This window comes from Notolepis coatsorum (assembly GCF_963971535.1).
Source record: "Notolepis coatsorum genome assembly, chromosome: 15".
Classification (NCBI taxonomy): Eukaryota; Metazoa; Chordata; class Actinopteri; order Aulopiformes; family Paralepididae; genus Notolepis; species Notolepis coatsorum.
This window is the reverse complement of record NC_140179.1, coordinates 77,659,395-77,672,086: the sequence shown is the minus strand read 5'-3', so window position 1 is coordinate 77,672,086 and position 12,692 is coordinate 77,659,395. Positions and strand designations below refer to the sequence as shown.

The 12,692-nt window shown below is 48.7% G+C and overlaps 1 protein-coding gene across 1 annotated transcript in view; it reads right to left on the bottom strand.

The window, feature by feature from the left end:
- Positions 1–12,692, bottom strand: part of apaf1 (apoptotic peptidase activating factor 1) — a gene marked incomplete at its 3' end in the record, with an annotated part of 195,041 nt that overhangs the window by 89,622 nt on the left and 92,727 nt on the right. The window lies entirely within an intron of this gene.

Genomic DNA, 12,692 nt, shown 5'->3' with positions numbered 1-12,692 from the left:
GATTTTATATGTCTGCACTTTATGTGCTCATTTTATGCCTGTCTTTTTTCTGTTGTGAAGCACTTTGAGCTGCAGTTTTTTTTACAACACGCAACACGGGTCATGGATGTGGCATGCAGCTTAACCCTTTCACTACCACACTACAGAAGGTTAACCCTTTACTATCACACTACAGAAGGTTAACCCTTTACTACTACTTTACTAGGTTAACCGTCTGTAGTGTGGTAGTGAAAGGGTTAATGTAACTGAGGGGTACAATTCCCTGACTGTATTGATAAGTATGGTATCATTAAACCACTACCGCTTGATGTACTTTAACTTCTGGCCATCCAGTACACGATATCTAAGTATGATGAACACTTTCCCACATATGAAACCAGGTCCACACAAATATAACAGTCGAAGGTTTAATATAGCAAAAGGTATATACAACATTCACTTAATTACATTTATGATTTGAATGCACTTGTAAGGCAAATGAGTATTCGTAGGCAAATCAACACTGAATGTCCAATCTCTGGTTACGCAGGAAGCAAGTATACAACCTGGTTCTTTAGGGAAACTATAGCGATGGTACTTAAGGATTATAGCGGGATACTAAAGGGGTCCTGCTGGTTGTAAGTCAGTAAGGGGGGGGGGGGGGTTTGGAGAGCCGTCAGCTGCATCCCATCTGGCCAACGATTCCTGGGGAGAATTCAGGTACAGAAAACAGTGCCCGCAGGATCTTGATCCACAGATGAATACACTTGGGCCCTCTTGTAGACGGTAGCTGTAGGTCCACAACGAAGGAGAAGCGAGGCGGCCTCGGTCTGGGTTGAGCGCCGTCTCACCTGGGCTCCTCTCGGGGGTAATTCCAACACTCACTGGCGTTGGCTGTTATCCGCTCCACAAATCAAAGCACCCAAAGCAAATAGATATTCCATGCCGTATAGGCTCAACAGTCGTCCGGGTAGGTAATCCAATGTGCAGGTCCACTCGTCCTCGCCCAGAACTCCTCGGATGAAAGCACCACGCGTGGTCTGCCCAGCCTGGTTAAGACTCTAGATAACGCGAGGAACGATGGGGGTGCTGCTCACTTTAGAACTTTAACCGAACGATGCACCATACATAATAGACTATTATTACTTAATAGAAATACGTCCCACTCGACGGTACAGTGCCAAACTATGACAATTCAGCTATGAATTTACACGAGGTCTCAATGCCTATTCTGGGGCCAAAATAGGCCATACTGCACCACACGTGGGTCGTGGGTGAGGCTTCACGTCTGTTACTAGGTTGGAGGGTAAAGGACTAATGGACTAAAAGAAAGTTCTACTTTACTTGCGCCCTATTTATATGCACGGTGAACAAATAGTACCATTCGTATTTCGGTAGCCGTATTCCTACGCGGAACCGGGGCTAGTTGGGACATGTTCGTCGGCACTATTGAACTTGACTCAAGGGGCCTGTCTGCTGGCGCCAGGTTCTTGTCCAATGAGAGAATGAACTATTATGGGCTGTAGTAGACTAAAGGGATATTCAGTGTATATGTACAAAGAATATACAAGGGATATCAAACGATATACAAATACTATTAAATATATATCCATAAATAAATATATATATTCGGTTTAATCTGATCCTTCACAACAGCCGCCCCCTAATTAGTCCCACCTAATTAGCTAAGCAGAGACAGATTAACCGCACTGTCTACCACTCAAGGTCCGCTGTAAGGGTCAGTCAACTCACAAAGTCATGGGGTCATGGTCATCATCGATAGTGTCTGGGAGTCTTGGCAGTTCTATTAGCCTCGCCACGGGTCGTGTGTAAGTTCGCCCTTGGACGAGCACTTCAGCTGCTCGGACCTTGCCATCGGCACCGGTGATCACTTTGCTTACGCGGCCAGCCGGCCACATAGCTCTGGGTAGTGACTGGTCGATAATCATGACGACTGTTCCTTCTGTCAAATTGTCTCTCTCTTTTACCCACTTCTGGCGGGTCTGTAGAGACGGTAGATAGTGGAGTAGGAAGCTATTCCAAAACTTGTCAGCCAGTACTTGACTGTACCTCCACATTCTTCGGCCGTTCGCTTCTTCAGGCCTGTACATTGTCTGGGGTAGCGCGGGGTCCAGCCGCCCCATCAAGAGTGTGTTGGGGGTGACTGGGTCGACATCTGCTACATCACTTGAGACGTAACCGAGGGGCTTGGAGTTCAATACTCCCTCGATCTCCGTGAGGACTGTCATTAGGACTTCTTCCGCCACAGTCTGGGCCCCAAGCACGGCGTACAGGGCTGTCTTTATAGAACGTACTTCTCGTTCCCAGGTTCCACCGAAGTGGGGTGCGTTCGGGGGGTTAAACTGGAAGTCAATCTGGGATGGAGCGAGGTGGGTCTTAAGTTCTGGGCCCATAGCTTGGAAGCTCTCTCAGCTCTATTTCTCCGCCTTTGAAGTTTGTCCCGTGATCAGACAACAATGTAGACGGTTTTCCTTTCCGCGATGTGAATCTTCGGAAGGCCATAAGGAATGAGTCTGTGCTCATGGTTGGAAGGAGTTCGATATGTATCGCTCTGGTGGTCATGCATTTGAATACAATACCCCACCGCTTCTCGGTTCCTCTTCCTTTCTTTATATACAACGGGCCAAAACAGTCCATGCCTGTGGAGTGAAAGGGCTTGTCGCCGAGTCGGAGGCGACAGGGAGGTAGGTCAGCCATCCGGGGTATGCTGGGCTGCGCGCGCCACTTTCGGCAGTCTAGACAGGTTCGCTGGAAGCGTCGCACTGCTTCTCTCCCTTGAAGTATCCAATAGCGACGTCTGATCTTTGCGAAGACTCTCTCTGCGCCTGCGTGGTGCACATCCTCGTCGTATTTCTTTATGATCAGCTCTGTGACCTGTGTCGGCTGTTCAAGACTATCGGGTACTTAACGTCATCCGGTAGGTCGGGGGCTCTCCGCAGACGACCACCCACTCTGATGAGATTATGGGCGTCACTCTCGGGTGCCAGGTGGAGCAGTCTGCTGTCTGATGGGACGGGCTTTCCTCCCTGTAGACAGTCTAGCTCATTGGGGAACGAGTCTCTCTGGGCTCGTTGTAGTAGAAGAAGTTCTGCTTCTTCGTAGTCAGCTGCTGAAATGTCAGTGGTGGGCTGAATCTCTGGGTGGTGCCACAGGAATGTCTTTATCTGCGCACTCTGTAGGGTGAGGCAATCATCTATGTTGGGGGCTGTGGAGGCGACTGTGCTCAATCCACAGAACATAGGTTTCTTGTTTTCAGCCTCCTCTTTACTCGCTTCCCGTGGGGTGGGCGTAGGCCACTCTTCTTCCGGGAGCTTGAGGAACTCTGGTCCGTCACTGTAGATGTTGTGACGGGTGAGGTCATCTAGGGACATTCCCCGGGTGATGACGTCAGCTGGGTTGTTTGGTGTCCACATACCGCCAGCTTGCTGCTTCTGTTAACTCTTGAATCTCTGTGACTCTGACTCCCACGAAGACCTTGTATCTGCATGAATCAGACTTGATCCATGTGAGTACTGTCGTAGAGTCTGACCACAAGATTGTTCTTTGCACCGGGATGGTGAGTTCACGTTGGATTAACGTGGCTAGATGCGCTCCTGCTAGGGCTGCGCAGAGCTCTAGACGCGGGATAGATTGTTGCTTTCGTGGGGCTATTCTTGAGCGAGCCAGGATGAAAGCGGTGTGTATCTCTCCTCCCTTCTCTTGGGCACGCAAGTAGGCCACAGATCCATAGGCTACTTCGGAGGCGTCGCTGAAGACGTGTAGATCCATCTTGCATGTCTCTGGCCTCACTGTGGATGGGAAGTAGCTGCGGCGTATGTTGACGCCTGGGAGTGAGCGGAGTTCCGTCTCCCACTCTCTCCATGTGGAGGCAAGGTGTGCGGGTATTGGGTCGTCCCAGCCCTGGTCCTTGTCCCATAGTGCTCGTACAATCATCTTTGCCCTGGTGGTGTAAGGTAGAATACATCCCAACGGGTCATATTGTCTGGCGAGTGTTCTGTACACACTCCGTCTGGTGGTCGGTATCGCCGTCGACCTTCCCTGCTCCGTGGTCAGGGGTTTGTGTCTATAGTGGAGCGAGTCTGTTTTGAAGCGCCAGACTAGTCCTAGTGTCATTTCTTGGGCTTCTCCTGGGATGGTCGCCATCCAGGTCTCGCTACTGGCTGCCTTGTCCGCGGGGGAGAGGCTGCGAAATACTTGCGGGTCGCTGCTGGCCCACTGCCTGAGATCAAAGCCGCCTTTGATCAGGGAGGCGCGTAGCTTGAGTAGGAGAGCCTCGGCTTCTTCTTGGGTCGAAACGCTTTGTAAACAGTTGTCCACGTAGAAACTGTTCTTCACACTGTGTCGGACCTCTTCATCTGCTGCTGGGTCCTCTGCGACGTGTTTCTGCAGTGCAAATGTAGCACAGCACGGGCTGCATGTGGTTCCGAAGGGGAGGACTTCCCATTGGTAGATGGCTGGGTGCTCATCTCCGATCCTCTCTCTCCATAGGAACCGCAGTAGGGGCTTATCCTCCTCCACTAGTCTCACCTGCAGGAACATCCCTTTGATATCCCCGCTGATAGCCACCTTGTCCTGGCGGAAGCGTAGTGGCACGCCTAGTAGAGAGGGGCCGAGTGTGGGGCCGGGCAAGAGCTCTTTATTCAGATTCTGGGATCCGATCTGGTAGCTGCAGTTAAACACAATGCGATCCTTGCCGTTGTGGTGGACCTTGTGGTGCGGCACGTACCATGATTCGGTCGTCTGATCGGCCTCTTTAATGTCAATCTTCATTACGTGTCTCGCTGTGATTAGCTTCTCAATCTCAGCGCGGTACACACTGTCTTGAGCGGGGTCTTTGGCTAGGCGCCGCTCTGTGTTCAATAGATACCGCTCCGTAGCTTCTTTCGTGGCGTGAAAGGTGGGCATTCCCTCTCGCCTCAGGAGTGGAGTTGCGTATCTCATCACTCCGCCGACTGTGACTCTCTTTGTCCCTTGCTCGAGGAGGTTTATGGCGTAAATGTCTTCTTTAGAACGAATGTCTTTCTTTTTGTTCTTAAAGGGCATTGTCTCTAGTGTCCATAGCCTCTCGACATGCTGCAGGAGAGTGGTGTCTTCTTCTGTAACTCTGGAGTGGAGGCAGCTAGTGGCTGCTGTTCGGTTGAGAGATTTAGCGAGGGGGCCTTGTAGTGTCCATCCTAGGCGGGTCTCGACTGCTGCAGGACAGCCTCTGGGTCCTGTATGGACCCGGTCTATCGGGACTATGAGGTCTGCATGGTCGGAGCCTATCAGCAGGGTCGGGGTGGCGCCATCTATGAGCGGGATAGGTAGTTGACGCAGGTGCACATATTTATCCATCAGCTTGGCGATGGGGTAGGTGTACTGTGATAGTCCTATTTCTTGGCTGGTGAAAGCATTTGTAATCCTATACCGTCTCTCTGGCTGCCCGCTTGCTGCGATAGTGAAGGAGACATTCTCGCCTTTTATCGTCTTTAAATCTCTTCTTATTGTCCGAATCGTCATCTGGTTCTCGCTCCCCCGCAGTCCCAGCTGGGCCGCAGCGGATGCGAGGAGAAGGGTCTTCTCTGACCCGTCATCAAGGACGGCGTAAGTGTCCATGACTTTATCTTGGTGGCTCAATGTTACACGGACTACCTTTAAGAGCACCTGGGCGCCGCTGCTGCTGGCGGGGTCAATGTACATGACACTTGCCTTTGTGCTGCTCGATGGTGCAGGTGCAGGCTTTCTTCTGTTACTGTCGTGTAGGACATCTAGGTGGGCTCCGTCACACCGACTGCACCTCTTCTTTAGGCGGCACTCGGCTGCCATGTGACTGCGCGCACATCGGTAACAGCGCCTGTTGGACTTTATCCATTGACTCACTTCTTCTGCGTTCATCTTCTTGAACAGGTCACATTGTGACAGCCAGTGTTCCTTCTCGCAGTACGGGCACACCATCTTCCACTTCTCCTTTCTCGAGGGGGTACTGTGGTTCTTACTGCTCGGTACTGATTCTGATTGGTGCATGACAGTCACTGATCTTCTTCCATCGTTTACTCTCCTAGGTCCCTCTCTGGAGCTTGGTGTGCTCCGCACGAATGTATCCAAGCGTAGGCTGCTGACTTCTCTCGTCAGGAAGTCGGCTAAATCGAGGAGGGATGGTTCGGGACCGTTAGGATCACGGTGGTCTCTTTGCCGCCTAAAGCGCTCTTGTCTGGCGGGCGGCAGCTTCTCTAAAATCCTCTCGACGTTAGAGTTGGCGTATAGCTCGTGCATACCCTTTTCTCGTTGCGCTCCCAGCATCCCTACCAGGGACTGCACTTTTATAGACAGGTCGTCTAGTGAGCGATTGTCTGTTGCTGGGGGTAGGCGGTCAATATGCCTTATCTCTTGGATTACGTAATCCCATATACGTCCATATCTCTGGTCCAGCGCTGCTAGAGCCGCGGTGTATGGGGTCGTAGAGGTGGCATAGGCTAGCACTATATTGTGCGCTCGGGGTACTTTCAGGTGCTTCAGTAATATTGCATACTTGTGGCGTTCGTCAACGACATCCACCATCATTGTCTCTAAGCACATCCGGAGCTCCGTGTACTGTGCTCGATTCTCATGGGTGAAGTCTGGAAACGTCGGTGTGCCAATGTATGACGCGCGCTTGTAGTCTGTCGCGCTCGGCTTGTAGTCTGTCGCGCTCGGCTTCGCGCTGGATGAGAGCGATGTCGCGCTCTGCTTCTCTTTGGGCACCGTCAGCGGCGCGCTGGGTGTTGGACCGGTCTCTTGCCATATTCTCTTCCGTCTGAAGGCGTCTCATCTCCAGGCGTATGTGCTCTTCTTCGCTCCGTTGCTGTGTTTGGAGTCGATCGCGTTCACCCTGAAGTCGATTGCGTTCACCCTGGAGTCGATCGCGTTCGGTAGAGGCTGTCAGGCTGACGAGGAACGCCTGTGACAGCATCCTCTCCGCCTCGCTGGGGGAAGACGCTTGTAGAGGTGAGCCGCTCCTGGCTGTCCTCGTTGGGGAGTCCTGGAGCTCTATCTCCTCGGCGCTCTCCTCATCTTGTTCCGTGCAGGGTTCCACCTCTGGAGGGTTGTCTTCCTCCCGGAGCTGGTCGGGGACTACTTCTTCGGTATTGGCGGGGGGTAAAGGCATGTCTGTTCCCTCCTGGTCCCCACCGTGAGCTTGGTCAGTTACATTAGAACCCACTAGGGCCTCTGTGGTCGGGGTAACCTGGTCGTTAAGGTCAGACATAATTTTACTTTCTACTTTTACCGCGTTTACCGTCTGTAGAAGGCTAGGTAGTTGACTGACAGCGTAATCCTCTAAGTACTGAGGTGTCTGTCGTCTGCGCCGCGGGCGTTCTACGTTAGGAGGACCGTTTCGTGGAGTGTTCATCATAGGCCATTTCAATATTAATAACACTATATTAATATTACACTAGTTACCCTCCGGCTCGAAGGACCAATTGTAACTGAGGGGTACAATTCCCTGACTGTATTGATAAGTATGGTATCATTAAACCACTACCGCTTGATGTACTTTAACTTCTGGCCATCCAGTACACGATATCTAAGTATGATGAACACTTTCCCACATATGAAACCAGGTCCACACAAATATAACAGTCGAAGGTTTAATATAGCAAAAGGTATATACAACATTCACTTAATTACATTTATGATTTGAATGCACTTGTAAGGCAAATGAGTATTCGTAGGCAAATCAACACTGAATGTCCAATCTCTGGTTACGCAGGAAGCAAGTATACAACCTGGTTCTTTAGGGAAACTATAGCGATGGTACTTAAGGATTATAGCGGGATACTAAAGGGGTCCTGCTGGTTGTAAGTCAGTAAGGGGGGGGGGGGGGTTTGGAGAGCCGTCAGCTGCATCCCATCTGGCCAACGATTCCTGGGGAGAATTCAGGTACAGAAAACAGTGCCCGCAGGATCTTGATCCACAGATGAATACACTTGGGCCCTCTTGTAGACGGTAGCTGTAGGTCCACAACGAAGGAGAAGCGAGGCGGCCTCGGTCTGGGTTGAGCGCCGTCTCACCTGGGCTCCTCTCGGGGGTAATTCCAACACTCACTGGCGTTGGCTGTTATCCGCTCCACAAATCAAAGCACCCAAAGCAAATAGATATTCCATGCCGTATAGGCTCAGCAGTCGTCCAGGTAGGTAATCCAATGTGCAGGTCCACTCGTCCTCGCCCAGAACTCCTCGGATGAAAGCACCACGCGTGGTCTGCCCAGCCTGGTTAAGACTCTAGATAACGCGAGGAACGATGGGGGTGCTGCTCACTTTAGAACTTTAACCGAACGATGCACCATACATAATAGACTATTATTACTTAATAGAAATACGTCCCACTCGACGGTACAGTGCCAAACTATGACAATTCAGCTATGAATTTACACGAGGTCTCAATGCCTATTCTGGGGCCAAAATAGGCCATACTGCACCACACGTGGGTCGTGGGTGAGGCTTCACGTCTGTTACTAGGTTGGAGGGTAAAGGACTAATGGACTAAAAGAAAGTTCTACTTTACTTGCGCCCTATTTATATGCACGGTGAACAAATAGTACCATTCGTATTTCGGTAGCCGTATTCCTACGCGGAACCGGGGCTAGTTGGGACATGTTCGTCGGCACTATTGAACTTGACTCAAGGGGCCTGTCTGCTGGCGCCAGGTTCTTGTCCAATGAGAGAATGAACTATTATGGGCTGTAGTAGACTAAAGGGATATTCAGTGTATATGTACAAAGAATATACAAGGGATATCAAACGATATACAAATACTATTAAATATATATCCATAAATAAATATATATATTCGGTTTAATCTGATCCTTCACAACAGTTAAGCTGCATGCCACATCCATGAATCGTGTTGTACCCCGATCGGCCTTCAATTCCGCCTCTACTGTGTCCCGTCTAATAAAGCAGACATGCCTTGAGAAAAAAGAGAAAAGAAAAACTGCTTTCTACGCTAAGAGATGACGGGGAAGTACGTAGGTTGATGACGGGCACAGAACCTCTCTGCAACATCTGTCTCGGCATCTTTCTACCGTTAGAACAGCTGTTTGTCGAGCCGTTTCATATCTTCTTTAAAACATCATCTCGTCATGATTACCCTGTTCAAGTCTCCAGGAGGGGTCAAAGCCAAGGGGAATTTTGCTATTCATAGCAATTGTAATGGTTATTTTGTGAATTAAAAGACTATTTACAAAAAAGCAATTAACAAAAGAAAGTCATAAAAGTAGAGAGCGCTCGTTTCCCTATGCTTTTCTTAGCTCTATTCTATTTAAATCATTAACTAAATGTCTTATGTACCCCATTTGTGTTTTATTACATGTATATGTACATACTGTACATACCAACTATTCGCCTGTTTTATTCTCCACCCATCGATCATCCATAGCAACACTATTATCACCGACATCCAAGTAGGGGGATCCCCCCTTGAACAGCCCTTCTAAAGTTCCTCTCCTTCACTTCGCCTGTGGTGCTTGGCGCGACAAATTCCAAGTCGATCGGCACTTTTCTTGGCCGAGCTATAGTCACTTTTTCGCACCTACGGAGTCTAGGTTCATCAATCTGCGGGAGTAAATGCGAAAAAGCGACTATAGCTCGGCCAAGAAAGTGCCGATCAACTTGCAATTGGTCTCTCCGTGTTCAGGAGACTCAGGCGTATAAAAGTCTATTGGATCATGTCTCCAGCGCCCCCACAGCCGTAGCTACAACCACTTAATGTCAAGGCTCTCATCCACATTCATTCATTTTCTCCCCCCGCTCTCTCCTCCATGAGCTCAATGTAACGTGGAAGTGCAGTGGTCTATAATAGGTTGTTCCTCTAGACAGGACAGCGCTCATAGCTGCTGACTGACTACATTGACTGCAGACACTCTAAAGGAACTAGGGGATGCACCGATGTGAAAATTTTGGCCGATACTGATATTAAAGGTCCCCTATTGTAAAAATGGCCTTTTCCAGTGTTTTGCATTGTTTTCAAGCAATGTGGGGTTGTACCAACACTGACTAAATGTGAAATCTGTACCAAGTCCCATCTCTGCAGTTCAGCTTAGACAAGTACACCCCCCCACTGAAACTAGCCATTCTGAATTTACTCCTGTGACGTGTAAAATCAGAATTCTGATCTGCCACCGCCCGCCCACAATCAACTGTGATACGTTGAAATTATGAGCAGCTAGTGGAAATAATGCGGAAGTGGTCTCTCTCTCTCTCTCTGGTTTGAAAAGGTTCCTCCTTGAATTGTGTACATACTGAAACAATGTTAGCCCACAATCCTGTGCATGCAAGTAATGTTACCCAAACAAACTGTGATGGTGACCTTCTATCGCTCTGCTGTTGAGAGCCTGCTGACGTACTGCATAACAGTGTGGTACGCCAGCTGCACTGAAGCAGACAGAAAGGCGATTCAGAGGGACATAAAGTCGGCACAGAGAATCATCGGCTGCCCTCTCCCCTCCCTGAAGGACTTGCACAACTCCCGCTACCTCAACAGAGCAAAAAACATTACCAAGCACAGCTCACACCCTGGCTTCCACCTGTTGGACCTGTTGCCATCGGGCAGGCGTTACAGGTGCATCAGAGCCGGAACAAACAGGCTCAGAGACAGTTTCTTCCCCAGAGCCATCACCACCCTGAACTCTAACATGCACCAATCACTAACCTTTCCCCCTCCTCCCACACTGCAACGTCCTGATGTGCAATATCCACAGTGCAATACCCACCCACTACCGTCTGACACTGTGCTTGTTATTTTGCATATTGTTGTTATTTTGTATATTGTACAGTATTGTAACATTGTCTTATTGTATAGTATTTTATGTTTCTGTATAGTATTTTATGTTTCTGTATAGTATTTTATGTTTCTCTTTTATTACTTGTGTGATTTTATTACTGCACCTTAAGTTTGAGTCCCAAATCTAGTTGTATTTGTATGTAAATATAATGACAATAAAGTACAACCTAACCTAATCTAATCTTTTGCTCATCGGACCGATGCAATCAATAAAAAAAAATACTATCACCAGCCAGTTTTCTGATATTTATCTTCCCAGTAATGCTCATCGGCCGATACCGTGCTGATCACTGATATATCGTGCAGGAGCGTTAGCCCGGTTCGCTGAGCAGAGGTCATTAAACCTTTATGCGCGCGCGCGCGCACACACACACACACACACACACACACACACACACACACACACACACACACACACACACACACACACACACACACACACACACACACACACACACACACACACACACACACACACACACACACACACACACACACACACACACCACACACACACACACACACACACACACACACACATACACACACACACACACACACCACACACTTTAACCTTTTCCTTTCAGTGGGGGAATAAAAGCATTTTACACTCGCTGCACAGGATATCATTTTATTTTGTATTTACTAAACAACAGATTTTAGAACAAGCCACAATGCATTACATGACTGTGTCTTGTTGGGCTCAATTTTATAATAATCTAATATATTATACTATAACAGAATGTGTATTATTACCATTTATCTTCTTTCAAAAGGGATTACAACATGCTCAAATGAGATCTGAAATATTCATTGGAATATTATTACAGCTGTTGTTTGATATCACAGTTGACATCACCATGCAGTGTGACGTGATGCACATCAATGGGATTATTTAACATATGGTTTTTGCATACATAAGGCATAATTATATACTGTGTATGAATAGTGACATTAAACACGATGATGTTATTGTGACCCATATCGCTGAGCCCAAGCTCTGTTTTCTTCATTTTTTATGTTCTTCAAACATCATCGCACGCTCATGTCCTCCCATGCCCCCTTCCTACTCTCACATCCTCCCTCATCTCTGTCAGTTACTAGAGGAGAGGGGAGGAGAGGGAGAGGAGAGGAGAGGAGAGGAGAGGAGAGGAGAGGAGAGGGAGAGGAGAGGAGAGGAGAGGAGAGGAGAGGAGAGGAGAGGAGAGGAGAGGAGAGGAGAGGAGAGGAGAGGAGAGGAGAGGAGAGGAGAGGAGAGGAGAGGAGAGGAGAGGAGAGGAGAGGAGAGGAGAGAGAGGAGAGGAGAGAAGAGAAGAGAAGAGAAGAGAAGAGAAGAGAAGAGAAGAGAAAGAGAAGAGAGAAGAGAAGAGAAGAGAAGAGAGAAGAGAAGAGAAGAGATAGAGAAGAGAAGAGAAGAGAAGAGGAAGAGAAGAGAAGAGAAGAGAAGAGAGGAGAGGAGAGGAGAGGAGAGGAGAGGAGAGGAGAGGAGAGGAGAGAGAGGAGAGGGAGAGAGGAGAGGAGAGGAGAGGAGGAGGAAGAGAAGAGAGCAAAGCATTGAGGTTATTTATCATACTAAGGGTAGCTGGAAGAGGAGAGGAGAGAAGAGAAGAGGAGGGCGAAGAGGAGGGGAGAAGAGGAGGGGAGAAGAGAGGAGAGGAGAGGACATCTGGATGAAGACAGTTAAAGACTTATTTTGACATTATTTTATTTAACAATGTGTAAATGTGCATACATACCATGGATACCATACATACCATGCCAACAAAGCACAATGAAATAGAATTTGACTCCGTCTGTCTACATATTGATTTGTTTGAACCAGGTCTGCTCAGTGGCTGGGGAGGTTATGTGAGGAGAGGAGAAGGGACAAGAAGAGGACAGAGGAGAGGAAAGGA